This window comes from Aptenodytes patagonicus, chromosome 3 (assembly GCF_965638725.1).
Source record: "Aptenodytes patagonicus chromosome 3, bAptPat1.pri.cur, whole genome shotgun sequence".
Classification (NCBI taxonomy): Eukaryota; Metazoa; Chordata; class Aves; order Sphenisciformes; family Spheniscidae; genus Aptenodytes; species Aptenodytes patagonicus.
The window spans coordinates 86,050,370-86,064,606 of NC_134951.1; the positions used below are offsets into that span (position 1 = coordinate 86,050,370).

Sequence of the window (14,237 nt, forward strand, 5' to 3'; positions counted from 1 at the left end):
TACCTCATCAGCAGAAAACACCAGAAAGAGAATAACCATGACATTGTACTCAACGTGAAGACACAACTGCACAATATTTCCAGTAGAGACAAAGTTTAATGCCATGTCATTTGCCACAGACAAGACTGCATAGAATGCTGCTTAATTCTTATTAGCCATAACACACAAACAGAACAAGTGTGGAGAAGGGCCTTCTGTTCCCCAGTCACCACACTGTACAAGAGGAAGCTCAGTGTTTGTCTTGTTTAAAGACTGGCTAAAAGTTGGCTAGATTACCCTCAGAAAAATGAGGTCTGACAGAGCAAATTGTCTATAAGTATCAGGAAGAAAGAAAAAGTATTTATGTTAAACAAAAATATTGGTAAAATCAAACAAATGGGATGCAATTTCAGCATGTGTTCCGCATACAGGTTAGCAGAAAATTCTAGTCCTCAGTAAAGTGAGTCCCTGGAACAGCCTTCCACTACGAGTTTGAGATGGGAGAAAACAAAACAAACAAAACAGCAACCCATCAGTAAATCAAAATTGGGTGCAACTGATTTATGAAAGAGATCAATGATGTAGTTGTTTTCTATAGCAACTGGATTAGAAAGAAAAGGAGTAGTTCATTTCAGGGCAAAGCACATTTCAAGCTAGGGCTGCTGATCTGTCTGTACCGATCATCAGCCCTAATTCAACAATTTTGGAGATCTATCAGTTGAATAAAATCAAAGTTTTAACTCCTTTTGTTGAAAATATGACTCAAAAGGATGTCAGACTGAGCTTCTCCATGTCCTCTCACCTTTAGCAAAAAATCTTCGGAAGTTAAGTCATAACCTTCTCTGCCAACTGACAAGCACTATCTATCAGGGTTAGTTCAACTTTAAGGAATTTTACCCTAAAGGAAATTCTTTCCATTCCCTTTCCTGTTTGTTATGCTTAACACAGCATGCATTTACAACCTCCTTCATACTGAAGCTGAATGTTATACAAAACTCTGAATTTTTAAACACATAATAAAATGGATTAAAAAAAACCAAAACAGGGTTCTGAAGGTCTGGTTCATGTTTTGGTAAACACAGAAATACTTGAAAGTGTAATTACTGTGAAGTTGGATGAGAAAGAACAGGAATCATCTCAATCTTCTGAGGTTCTGCTGGCTCTTGTTTATAGTTAATGAAGCTAAGAGGTTAAGACTGAACATAAAAAGGTGCAAACAGCAGCTGTTTTCAGAGCTGAATCACTTCAATTTGGATTTTTAAATAATTTGACAAATCACAACTTTTTTTTCCAACCACATGGATAACTCTAGCGTAGATTATCAAAAGTTTCACAGTACTAAAATTAGTAGTCAGAGCAAAAAAACTAAATTGGCTGAGAGCCAATTTCAAACTCACATGTCCTGCTCTTTAACAGTAAAACAATCTTTTGGAGGAGATCCAACTGAATCGCTCAATAGAAGTTCACACATTCAAATTCTAGTATTGCTAACCATGTTTTAGAATTCAGTGACAAGGTGAGCAGAGTATATCTGAAGCCAAACCTGAAAGGATGCTATTTTCTTTAAGTGCTTGTTCTCTTGTTAAGTACTATAGTCACAAAATATTTAACTGCCAATAATTTATTTGGGAATTCTTGTCAACTGGTTTAAACAAAGAATATATAATATGAGTACCTAATACTCTATGTCTTAGTCTTGTAAAAAAATCTTCCCAACATCATAATAGAGAAATATTCTGTACAAATATTCTGTACTATAATAAAGTGGAAACACAGTACACTGGAATATCAACTAAAATTCTCAATTATCAGATCAACTATAATGAAAAAGTTATGATATTTCATAGAATAATTCACACTGGAAGGCACCACAGAACATCATCTAACCCAACCTCCTGCTCAAAGCCCTGAATTCAGACCAACTTGCTTAGGGCTTTGGCCAGTCTGGTCTTAAAAACTGGAAAGGATGTAGATTTCACAACCTGCCTGCGCTACCTGTTCCAATTCCTCAGCCACTTCAGGGTGATTTTTGTTTCCTAGTGTCAAATCAGAACCTCAACTCTTTTAGATTATGACCACTGTCTCTTTTCCTCCTGCCATGTACCTCTGTAAAGGGTCTGGCTCTATCTTCTTAATAACCTCTTAGGTATCTATCACCTTATGAGGCAGCTATTAAGTACCCCCTGAGCTTTCTGTTGTCCAGGCTATGCGAAGACAGTTCTCTCAGCCTCTGCTTCTGTGCTCCAAGCCCCTCATTTTGCTGGCTCTCCACTGAACTAGCTTCAGTTTAATCAATGTTTCTCATGTATTTGGGGAAGCAAAACTGGATGGGGTATATCCAATGTGGTGGTCTAAGGAATGCTCAATACCAGCAACCCACTGGCTATGCTCCTGTTCATAAAGCCTAGTATGCTGCTACCTTTTTTCACTGTCAGAGTGAAGACTGACATGCTGACTCATGTCTGTCAGAATGTGCAGATCCCTTTCAGCAGAGCTGCTTCCCAGGCAGTCAGTCCCCACCCTGTACGGCGTAAGAACGTGCATTTATCCTTGTTGAATGCCACAAGGTTCATTATAGTCCATTCCACCAGCCTCTCTAAATCGCAGAGAACTGTCCTCGAACATGTCAACTACTCCCCCGATGTGATGTCACATGCAAATTTGATGAGGATACACTTCTCCTCCTCCTCCAGGTCATTGATCAAGGTACTAAACAGGATAGGTCCCAGTACAGCACACCACTTGTAACTGGTCTCCAGGTCGAATACGAACCATTAACTGCTACATTTTGAGCCTGACAATCCAGCCAGTCCTGCCATCCAAACCATAACATTGCAACTTAGTTACACAGATGCTGTGAAAACCATGCTAAAGAAAAAAATGTTTATGCATAAAACAGAAGGGGTTTAAGTTTCAGAATCTGTAAATATAGTCCCTGAAAATAAAAACTAAATTTCACCACCCCACCAGGGAAACCTAAAGTCATTACCCCCCTTATACATGAATGATGAAATGGGAAAGACTTCACGCTATAACAAAGAAAGCAATACAAAGAATTACATAAATGAAAGTTAAACTTATTTATCAGTTTAATTGACTAGTATTTCATATACAGCTGCAACAGATATGTTGACCTCTACTTAGGGGATTTCTAGTTCAGCAAATTTTCACACAGTGACCCATAGGTGACTAGGAGTCTGGACAGCACTTGCTGAGAGTCCATGAAGAATGGTTTGTCTGGTGGAGTTGTTTTTTCAACCTTATAAGCTGTTGTTAAATCACAGAGAGGACTATCTAACATATTTTAGATGTCTCTTATTATTACTTTTCCCCACAGTGATTCTTGTAGCTGCCACAAAGAATTCATACAATTGTACTGAGAGATGTGGTTGAGATAGTTGGTACAGAAAAAAAGTGGTTCATGAAAATCTCTAACTTGCAACTTTAAACACCTCTGACCTACAGGCATACTGGATGTTGTAAAAAGAGTGAACAGGAACATTGACACTGTTGGGTACAGTCTACATAAGAAAGAGAAAAACATTAGCATTAAGCATCTATTTTCCCAGGAGAAATTATTATTACTATGCATATATGTAAATATTCTACTTTAACACTCAGCCACAATATTTTCATAGGCACAAAGCAAGGCAGATACTCAATTAACTATTTGTGAACACAAAGACACGGTTTGTATGCACATTACCAGGCACAAAGGTACACTCTATACATTGATAGTATTAATATAATCTTATATATTTAACAATACTTAAAAAAATGCACCAGTAAAATTCAAAGTAAAAACAAAACACTTTACAAAATGCAGTATCCATTTGCTGCAGATCAGTATGATGGAAAGAATGGTCAGCTATTTTTAAGAGTTACTTTCTAAGGAAACAAGCCTTATGCAATCACACAGTACAACACCTCCCTCTGCCTCAAGATTTTTTGAGCCCGTTGTTTGACTCAGCAAAATTTGATAGAAAAGATAAAATTTCAAGGGTAATTATGCTCATAGAAACTTAATTTTAAAAGTTACACAACCACAGAGAAAAAGCACAAAGCATCCCAAGCGTGAGAGAAACACTGACATTAGCAAAATTATCAAATCTGAGAATCTCACGGATTGATGAAGTGCTGCTTGGCCTTCACTCAGAAATCCCCACCAAAAATAATGATTTTCAGGAGTTCAGGGTAAGATGCCAACAAAAGCTCAGAATCCTGGAAAACCCCTCTGCTTTAATGGTAGAAACCTCACCTTGTATAGAAAACATTGTTGGTGCTCAGTTTACATTTGATAGCCTGGGGTTTTTTGGTGTAGCACTCGGAGCAACCACCTGTATAGCTCTTGACCGATTCAGATAAACTCATCTATCCTGTTTCCTTCTTGTAGCAAACTGGGCAAATTCTACATTTGAAGAGAAGTGGAAGTAAGCAAACCTGTTCTCACATTGTTACGGATTACATCAATCACTATATTTACCCACCTTGTCTCACCACCTTTAAAAATAATAATTATAAATGGTTTCCTATGCAAGCAAGGCTGTGCGATTCAAAGAGATGCACAAATATACTAAGAAAGTTGTTGGGGGAGGGGACGGCAAGTAGCAGAGAATCTGAGAGAGCGAAAGACAACCACCTTTGGAGTACCTGCCTGATCCCAGACAACTGGCAGCCAGATAAAGGAGAAAACATTTTGAGCATTGACAGGTTTATCCCAATAGCTTCTTATTCTGTCAGCCAGCTTCCACAACTGAATGCAGATGCCCATGTATCTCTGCCAAATTATGAATGAACTGTTGTTTCAGTTGTCTGAAAAGGGAATTTGAAATAGAAAGCTACTGTTTTGATAAAGGATTTTAACTACCTGGACATCACTTAATTGACTACTACAGCTCAACCCAGATCAAAGAATTTGAAGATCAAACTAAGAGATATCTTTATGTAAGCAATATAAAGGACGCTATGGAAGTGCCAAAACAAGTCCCATGCGTTAGCATATTTTATGAAATAAAAAAAAAAAATTCCTCAAAGTTATTTGAAAGCTTTCCTCACATAATTCTCCCTGCTGAACATCCCAACAAGTTTCCCACCCCTGAACATGCCAACAATCTAAAAGTTTATTCAGCTGAAATTATTGCACCTCTTCCATATAATGACCACATGCAGGGAAGCACCTTTTTAGTCGTTTAGTTTGCTATATGTAATAACAGGCATTCTTTTTCTCATTTACCATGTACCAAGAATAGCAGCTCTTCAAAACGACAACACTAAAACAATTACTGTGTGGCTTATCATTGAACACCAACTTCATACGATGTTTTTGTTGAAGACATGACAAACAAAACCTAACAGAAATCCCCAGTGGCTTCACTTGTTAGCTCCAGTGTCAGACTGGAGCACACTGACATAACATAGCCTTAAACTAATTCCTACCTTGTCTCAACTCATATCATAGGTTCCATACTGTCAAACACAAAACATTTTTCTCTGAGCCTCAGATGGAAGAGAACAGAGGAGTAATGACAATACTGCTGAGAAAATAGGCCATGGGTTTGTAAATACAATGGGTTGTTTTGCATTAGTCCAATGAAAAAAATTATTCTCACACTGGGTTTGCATTCACCATCAATTAGAATTTTTACATGACAAACCCAGAGCATCCTGCTGAACCCAAATCACAGCTGGCAATCCTGCAGCCCAATGTGGCAAGGCAGCCACTCTCTTTGAAACAGCTCCCTCCATTGCTACAGAGAAAAAACACTAGGAACAATAATAATAAGCTGTTGTCCTGACAACCTTACAAAGCAAAATCAAGGCTTACTTTACCACAGCAGAACAACAAGGATAACCTGATCACCGTAAACTGCTCCTAATTCTTCAAGAGCAGCTGGGCACTGCAAGAAGCAAGACCAGCACAGCAAAATACGTATGCTTGCCTACCCACTATAGATGATACGCACATTATGCATGAGAATGTATGCATATACACAGCCACACTTTTCCCACACACACACTTTTTTCCTCACTTAGTGTCACACTAATATTGCAATGAGATTTCATGCTAAAACTTGACAGGTATTCATTTTCAGGGCTGAGAGGCTAGAAAAATACTTAGGAATGCTCTTTTCTTTGAAAGTACTTTAGGTATCTAAAAGTAGGAAATAATTAGTTTTGAACAGAAAGCCACAAATGAAAACATCCAGAGAAGAAGAGTGTGATTAAATAACTTGTAACTCCCAGATGAAAAAAAAAACCTAAACAAGTGGGGGGAAAAAAAACAACAAAAAAAACACAGCCTGAAATTTCATATCTTTCACAAATGCCTTCTCCATAAAATATAGGAGACAGAACTGCTTTTGCAGTGACAGTTTTGCTAACTATGCATTAATTGCAGGATTCCTTTTTACTCCCCCACATGAAAGGAAAAAAACCAGCAAAAGTCTTTTAACAGCATGTGTATTTATAACACCTATAGAAAGCTTTATTCTGTCCTTTCTCACCTTAATTGCCATTTTGTTCTCACATCATTTCACAATTTATCCAACTTGACTGAAGCGAATGTAAAAATCCAACATGAAATACAAGGTAGCCCAGAATCTCCTTTCCTTCTCATATATATGTATGGAACAAACAAGTGTCAAAAAAACCCAAACCAGCAAAAAACCACCAGAAAAATTTTATGAAGGTGTTCAAGAGCATATACTAGGTTTTAAAAAAAACATTTTATTCCATTTAAATTAATTTGCCACAGAACCTCTAGTGTTCTCAGAGTGCCTTTCCTTATAAATACATTTTATTGAGTACTGTAATCTGCTGTTTATGTAATCTGTAAAATAGTTCTATAATTTCATCACAGATTGTATCAGGTTTAAAATAAACATTGGTGAACCAAAAGGGAAATGGAAGGGCACATTGTTGAGTTGTATGTTTGTATCTCTATTATGTGTCCTCTAACACAAATCCCATCAAATCATTTTCATGTAACTTAAGTCTGAAAAGTCATATTGTGAAATACCTACGATTCAAAAGCCTACCTAAAAGGTGAGATAGCCGGCAGGCATTATCACAGTCCACAGCCACTGTGCCAGTGAGAATTCAGGGGGTGAAGGGAGAGGGGGAGGAAGGAAGGAAAGAACGGCAAATAATATCAGAGGATTATACAAATATCTGCAGAGCTGGGTATGTCACTTTGCAGGATCCAGGACAACAACTGAAGACATTATATAAGAAAAGATTCAAAGTCAATGGCAAAACTCCAAGTCCTGCGCTCAGAATTTCATTTGAGCTGCTGAGGGGGAGGGGAAATCATGACCACTTCAGCTACTGCCACCTTCCAGCCTCCTAGCTACTACAGCACAATTTACTACCTTTCCTCCAGCCTCCTTCTGGATTCCCTTGCTTCCAAAACAGCTATGGTACATTTCTACATTACATCTCTCAGCTTTTCAAAACAAACAAATAAAGTGAGTACAGGTCATTTTCCTAAGGAACCAGAATCCCCAGTTAACAGCAACTAAAACAAATGCCTACTTCATTTCTAACATCTACTATTCTTACAATGTTTTGCAAGCATCAGATCCAATAAAGCTGTTTGCTTGCAGATCCAAAAAGATGGGACAGCAGCTGCTTGCATTTATTATGTGTTCAGAAGATTATCTCCATAAGGATTCAAGACATTTTTTAAACAAAACCTTTAATTATGTATGAACTGACCACTATTTAAGAAATTCCAGAAAACCAGAAGAATCCACTTATAAATCATGAGTAGCTAACTGCTGATGTAATTACACTTTCATGATCCAAACAAGAGTCTACATATCTTCTAGTAAGAACTATGGTGCAAAATAATCACAATGACATTTCTGCGTACTGCTGTTCCGTCTCTAGCTAAAAACAAGAAGAGTATCACCAATTATAATAATCCTTCTCAATCTTCAGTTCATTCAATTATGCCTGAAAATGGCTTTAAATCTGGGGTCAATGCTTTACTACAAAGGAAGGCAGGGTCTCTCTTATTTACTTCTGTCAGGATAAATCAGATGTTTAACATTAAGTTCGCTCTTTCACAATCGACTAAAAAAAAAAAAAAAAAGACAGCTATTCATGTGAAGTCCTAGCAATTCTTACAAATCTAACTAGTCATATGGCATCATCACTGAATGTCATGAGGAATTAATGTTAGTCTTAACGTGAAAAAACTTTTTTTTTTTAATTTTAAAAACACTAAAGAAAAATGTGAAACATACTTTTCAATCTACTAAATACAAATTCTATAGTCAGAGCTACACATCATAACAGTCCTCATGAGTTCTTCTTATTGGATTATTTGATTTGGTAGACAGTCCTCACAGTGTTTCCCCAAAATAATTCAGGTAGAAAAAACAGGATAGAAAAAGACTGTGAGGGGCACCCCTACCCTAAACTTCCTGAAGTGTTCAGATTTATAAGAGGATGAAAATTCCCTTAGAAATAAAGAGATAAACTGAAGTTTGTCTTAACTTTGCAAGTGGTAACGTTTTAAAGAATTGGATATAAATTATGCTACCTAACATATCAAAAATTTCTACTGCGAGTACAATATTGCAATACATAAAGTAAACAGCCATCTCCTCTTTACATTTCACTGATTCACAACCCAGCTTACCCAAACATTTTAAAATTGCAAAGCATATTAAATTGCAAAGAAAAAATTGCACTGAAAGAGAAAAGAGCATTCGTCAAACCATTATTTCATTTCAAGCTGTCAGTACAGCTACTGTTGGTAATCTTGGATGACTAACGTGAGAAACCAGATAACCCAGCACCCCACCCTCTTTCCACAATCTGTAATTTATCTTATATTTTCATAACAACATAGCATTTCTCACTCAATATTACCAAACTAGATCACTCATCGGTAAAAGGTACGAAACTACTGAAAAAATTTTAACATCCAACCATCTAAATCTAATCTTAATTCCAGCCAAGGCAAGAAGAAAATACTTACTTTCTCCTGCAGTTTGAACTGCTAATCTGCACATAAAAAGCTTAGGTGCAATGCCTGACTACTATGTCCAACATGAAGCTGAAAGTGAAAAAACGAGCTGCCTCGGTTCACTTGTAAAGGTCAAACAGCAAAAGAAAGGGATGGTTTTGCCTGTTTGACCACTGCTTTGCTTAGTTCCCCATTTGACTCTCTCCATTTGCAAGAGTATTTCACAATGCACTTGAGTAATGGTATGTCAGTACATGTCTGCAAGACGACGACCATACTATCTTTCTTTCAGGAAAACAGAATAGAAATCTTTAAAAATAGTCTGATTTGCACAGTAAGCAAATACCAGCTACAAAGAATTGAGGTTTTGTTTAGTTCTAGGTTTCACATTATACCCTTGGCATACATGAATGATATGATCTTTAATTGATCCAATACGATTGGTGAAACAGTCTGGCACCCTTACAAGTAACTATTCCTTCTTGTTACATCTAAGTGCTGCATGACCTGGTAAGGTAACCCACCGGGCATGCAAAACCAAGACAATATATAAAGCTAGATTTCAGAGAGGTCTCTGCATGTGAACGCTACATAAATTATAAATCAACTGTTTTGGAGCCTAAGTGATGTTTAAATATCCATAATGCATTATAGCTCTTGATGATTTAAACATGTTTGCATTAATAATAAAAGAGATTTCAAAGATCAAATTTAAGACTGAAGTACATCAGAGCTAGTACCGAAGAAGCAAACGGGGCAAATAACACATTCCACTGACAACAGGCACAGTTTGGGAAAAACACAAGAAATAGATTAATAAGGCATCAGGCCTAGGCATTCCTATATCCAGCAGGCTGTGATGCACTACGTTTCTGAATCCAACTCCAAAATGCTTCAATCTAAGATAGTTAGGTACAACTACAAGGGAAAAAATAGCTGAACAAACAATATTAATGCAACTACGATCCTTTTTAATATAAGTCCATCAAACTTATAAAGTCAAAGTGACAACTGAGGCTGAATTATTGGGGTTTTTTTTCCAAACATCTCTCCTTATCCAGCTGCCATCCTTTAAAGCAACCTAAATATTTTGCAGAGCTATCTTCCAACTAAACAAACTTCCTTTAGATACTGGTAGTACATATATAAAATAATGTCTATAAGCAGCAAGATGAGCTGATCAAAACAATGAATTATGTCAGCTAGTAAGCAAACATCAAATTCTGCTCTGGTTTAATCAGTGCAGAACTGATCAAGAAGGTAGTTTACTATTCACGCAAAGGGAAAAAAAAATAGACAAATACAGAAATAGTAGGCTGCAGAGACAGATTACATGCTTTCCTTCTCTGTTGGATATCTGATATAAGAAAGCCATCTAGTGTTAACTTTTAGAAGTGAAAATTGCGCACAATAGAGCTCGGGAGAATTCAAATGTGCAATTCTCTTTAACTTTGCCCGTCTTCTGCATCGTAAGAAATAAAACTCGTTTCCTCTAGAAAAGCCAGCCTGAAAGCAAATATTCAAACTACTAACGTGTTAAAATAATCCAGCGTCAAGTACTAAGCTAGGTTACTGACCTACTTGGTGAACGTTGATAGCCATATCTGGAATTTGTCAACTTCAGAGTTGTCTTTGTCAAGACTGCGTAACGCTACTTCCACATTCACACGGACATAGACCGCCGCAGCAAAACGCTGCGGAGCACCACGGAAGAGGTACACGGCCAGGAGAATAAAGTCTACAGCAAAGTCGATCTCAACTGTCACTTAACGAATCAAATACCAAGTTTGGAGAACGGACCACTGAACACGTATCAGAGCATTACAAGATAACAAAGAGTGCAAAAGGATACAGGTTGCGCCTCGTCCACGGTAACAGAATAAATAGCATTAAAATCACTTAAGGAAACTGCGCGGGCTAAAGAATCTTTCCCTCTGCTACCCCAGACGCTGGGCGGTCCCGATCGCACCGTCTCCGCTCTGAAAACCAGCTGTGCCCCAGAGATGTCCGACCCAGGCAAACTTACTCCGCAATTGCCGCGATTCTTTAAGTGGGCTTCAGAGGCGGAAGCATCGTGACTGGGCGCGGGGCTCTTACAGCCGGCGGCAGAACCGCCCTGCAGGTGACTGGCGACCCCATTTACGCCCCTGCCGCCCCCACGGCCATTATTTATGTAGCAGATCACAACGCTATTTATAAAGGCGACGCGCGGGAGCGAGCCACCCCGCTCCGGCGCGGCGGGGACGGCGCCGCGGCTGGGGCGAGGACGGGGTGCTGGTGGGGAAGGGGGGCCCGCGGCTCCTCGCCGCTTCCCCCCACCCGCGGCCCCCCGTCCTCCCGCGGAGCCCGGAGAAGCCGAGTCTCCCTCCCAACGGCACCTGAGGAGGGGAGAGGAGAAGAGTCTCTCCCCACGGCCTCCCCAAACTGCTCCCGAGCCCTTCCCGGGAGGGAAAGCACTCGTACGCCCGCGCTCCCGCGGGCACCCCGCCCGCCCGCCCGTCGTCGTCGTTCCCGCCGCGGGGCACAGACGCTGTGGCAGGCGCCGCTCCTTACCTGGTGCTGCTGCCGCTGCTGCCCGCGCTCCGGCTGCTCCCGCCGCAGGACCCCCATCGCACCCCCCGCGCGCACAGGCTCCGCTCCGCTCCGCTCCCCCCTCGCTCCCCGCCAGCGGCGCGCGCTCCTCCCCCCTCCTACGGGACAAGCCGCCCGCGGGGCGCCGGAGCCGTTAACGGAACCGGGGGGCGCCCGCTGGGGTCTCGCGGGCTGCCGCGCGCGCCGCCGCCGCTCCTGCTCCTGCTCCTGCTCTCGTCCCCCCACTACCCCCTTCCTCGCGCTCGCCCGCTGCCTCGCGCTCTGCCCGGCGCTGGGTCTCGAGTGCGCCTCAGCCGCCGGACAGGGAGGAGAGGCGGAGGCAGGGGCGGGAGCTGCACCGACACACACACGCTCTCGCCTTCCCTCGCACACCCGCAAGCCCCGCCCCTCCTGCCGGCCCCGCCTCCCATTGGCTTCGCCGGCTCGGCCCCGGGGGAACGCGAACTCCGCATTGGCCACTCGCGCTGTCGCGCAACCAAAACACCAGGCCCCGCCCCGCGGCGTGCCCGCCGCCTCCCTCCCCCCCCCCTCACCCACCGCGGCGGGGGTCGCGGGAGGGGATCGCCGGGGCGCCGCGGGGCGCCCCGGGGCCAGGCTGCGAGTTTCAGAACGGAAGCGAGCAACAGGTGGGGTGGAGGGGTGGACGGAGGGAGGGCAGAGCATGGGGCCCCGGGAAGGGCCCTATCAGGCAACGAGCCGGTGAGCGCGGGCTGCCGGCCCGGTCCCTCAGCCGGATCGGGCCCCCCAGCCGCTGCCGTGCCCGGCCAAACCCCAGCGGAGCGCCGAGGCAGAGCGGTGCGGGTGCAGCGCGGCGGCACGGCCCCTGCTCCGCACGGCCCCTCGTCCCCGCTTTCAAGACCCTGGACAACGCCGCCCGGCCCGGCCCGGCCCGGCCTCTCGGCCTCGGGGCCCCCGCCGGGCCGCCCGCCCCTGCCCCGCTGCCGTTACCACCGCTGCCGCCCGCGGGCCCGGCACCGCCCGCCCTCGGGCTCCTGCGGCCCCCCGGCTCCTTCCCTCGGGAGCCCCGGGGGTGGCGAGCAGCGGGGTGACCGGGCCTCAGTGCCACCCTACTGGGCTCTGCATTGCCTCAGCGAAAACCCGTCTGAGACCCTCCGGGCTTGCAGTGGGGAGCGGCCCTTTGGCTTTGTTCCCATCCCGCAGCGCCTGTTGTTCTTACCTATAGCTTCAAACCAGAGATACCTATAGCGAAGAAACACATGGCAGTGGAGTCCTCGGAATCGCCCTGTGTGCTTTGCCTCCTGCATACCGCTCTTAAATTGTAGGTGGTCAGGAGCAGCGGTGCTTTCCCTCTGTGTCGTACAGCCCTGAACATTAGTTTGCCTGCCAAATAAGCCATGGCTAGGTATCCGCATTTCCTCCACCTCCTCCACGCGTTCTGGTAAGCAAACCGAAGTCTGGGTTTGGAGTTTGAACTTCCCTTTTTCTACTCTGTGGGCCAATTCTGCAAGGGGCCATACCTGCAACCACAGGGCCCACTTCTACATAGAGGTTGCGAAATAGAAGATGTTATCAGGACTGATGTGGCTGCTGCCATCTGCTACCCCAAATTACAAGGCCTGCAACATCATTGGGATAAAGTCTACTCCTACAGAGCCCTACAGAAACAACCCAGGATTCTTTTTTTTTTTCCCCAGTCCTCTCTCACTTGCTTTCCCCTCCACCCGTGCCCACCTCTCATGGGTATGGAACTTTCTGGTTGTACCAGTTCGCTCAGCTCTGGCGAGCAGGCTGCATGTTGACATTTACAAGTATTCCGCTGCCTTGTAAACTTCTCCTCACTGCCTACCCTTTGCCGGAAACAGAGCAGAAGACTTTAGTGGAAAGGAACTGCCACGTGTATGCCAAAGATCCAAAACACCCAGGGCAGGCCAAATTTTAGGTTATTGTTCTTAACTGTTCCTTTAATGTACATTTTAAATCAAGAAATATAGTCCACAATCATAAATTTAAGCATAGGTTCATGCAGGCTTATTAGAACAGACTTCAAGGTGTCAACATTTACTCTGAAAGCACTTGGCAAACATTACGTTCATTAGTTAGCATTTGGATGACGTCCTGAGTGTTACTGTTTTGATTAAAATGGTATTTTTGAACGTGAGCATTTCTGCCTAAAATCACCAGTCCAGTTAGGCAGCAGACTGCCTCTGTACTGAAGCAAGACCACAGGAATAATATTATTATTGTCTTGACAAGGAGCCTCAGAAAAAGCCACTGCAAGTGAACGGAACAGTGTATTTTCCCACTTTAATCATGTCATAGACAGCGTCCTTCCTGGAAGGTTCATTCCTTTAAAAACTAGCCCAGGAAATGTCAACGGGAAGACAGGGAATCAGGAGAGGTGTAAGTGTGCACAGAGTATGGTAGGCAGTACTTGTCCCTGATTTCTGTGCCGGCCAAGTTCTCATTACTGGAATGCTCTGGCTGCTTATTTCAATGAGTCCCTTTCACTCCGAGGACGCGCTGCCCTTCTGGAGTTCAGACTCTTTGCGGCAATCGCTGCATTTTCTCTCCTTGCTGACGTTCATCTTGTGCGCTGCATCGCTTGCGCTGAAGGAAAACTGGACGACCTGGACAGTTGTTCTCCAGACTCTCTCGGGACCTTCTTTAGCAAGAGTCCTCCCCGGTCCTTCCCGATTTCTCTTCTCTTTTTCGATCTTCTCAGCTAACC

General features: G+C 43.1%; 1 protein-coding gene across 6 annotated transcripts in view; it reads right to left on the reverse strand.

Moving 5' to 3' along the window:
- SIPA1L2 (signal induced proliferation associated 1 like 2) overlaps positions 1-11,562 on the reverse strand; it is a 156,021-nt gene extending 144,459 nt beyond the window's left edge. For all 6 annotated transcript variants that reach the window (XM_076334120.1, XM_076334119.1, XM_076334118.1 and 3 more), the window contains exon 1: positions 11,510-11,562. The gene's annotated coding sequence lies outside the window, so the exon portion shown is untranslated. The remainder of the gene's footprint in view (positions 1-11,509) is intronic.
- Between the last annotated feature and the right edge of the window lie 2,675 nt (positions 11,563-14,237).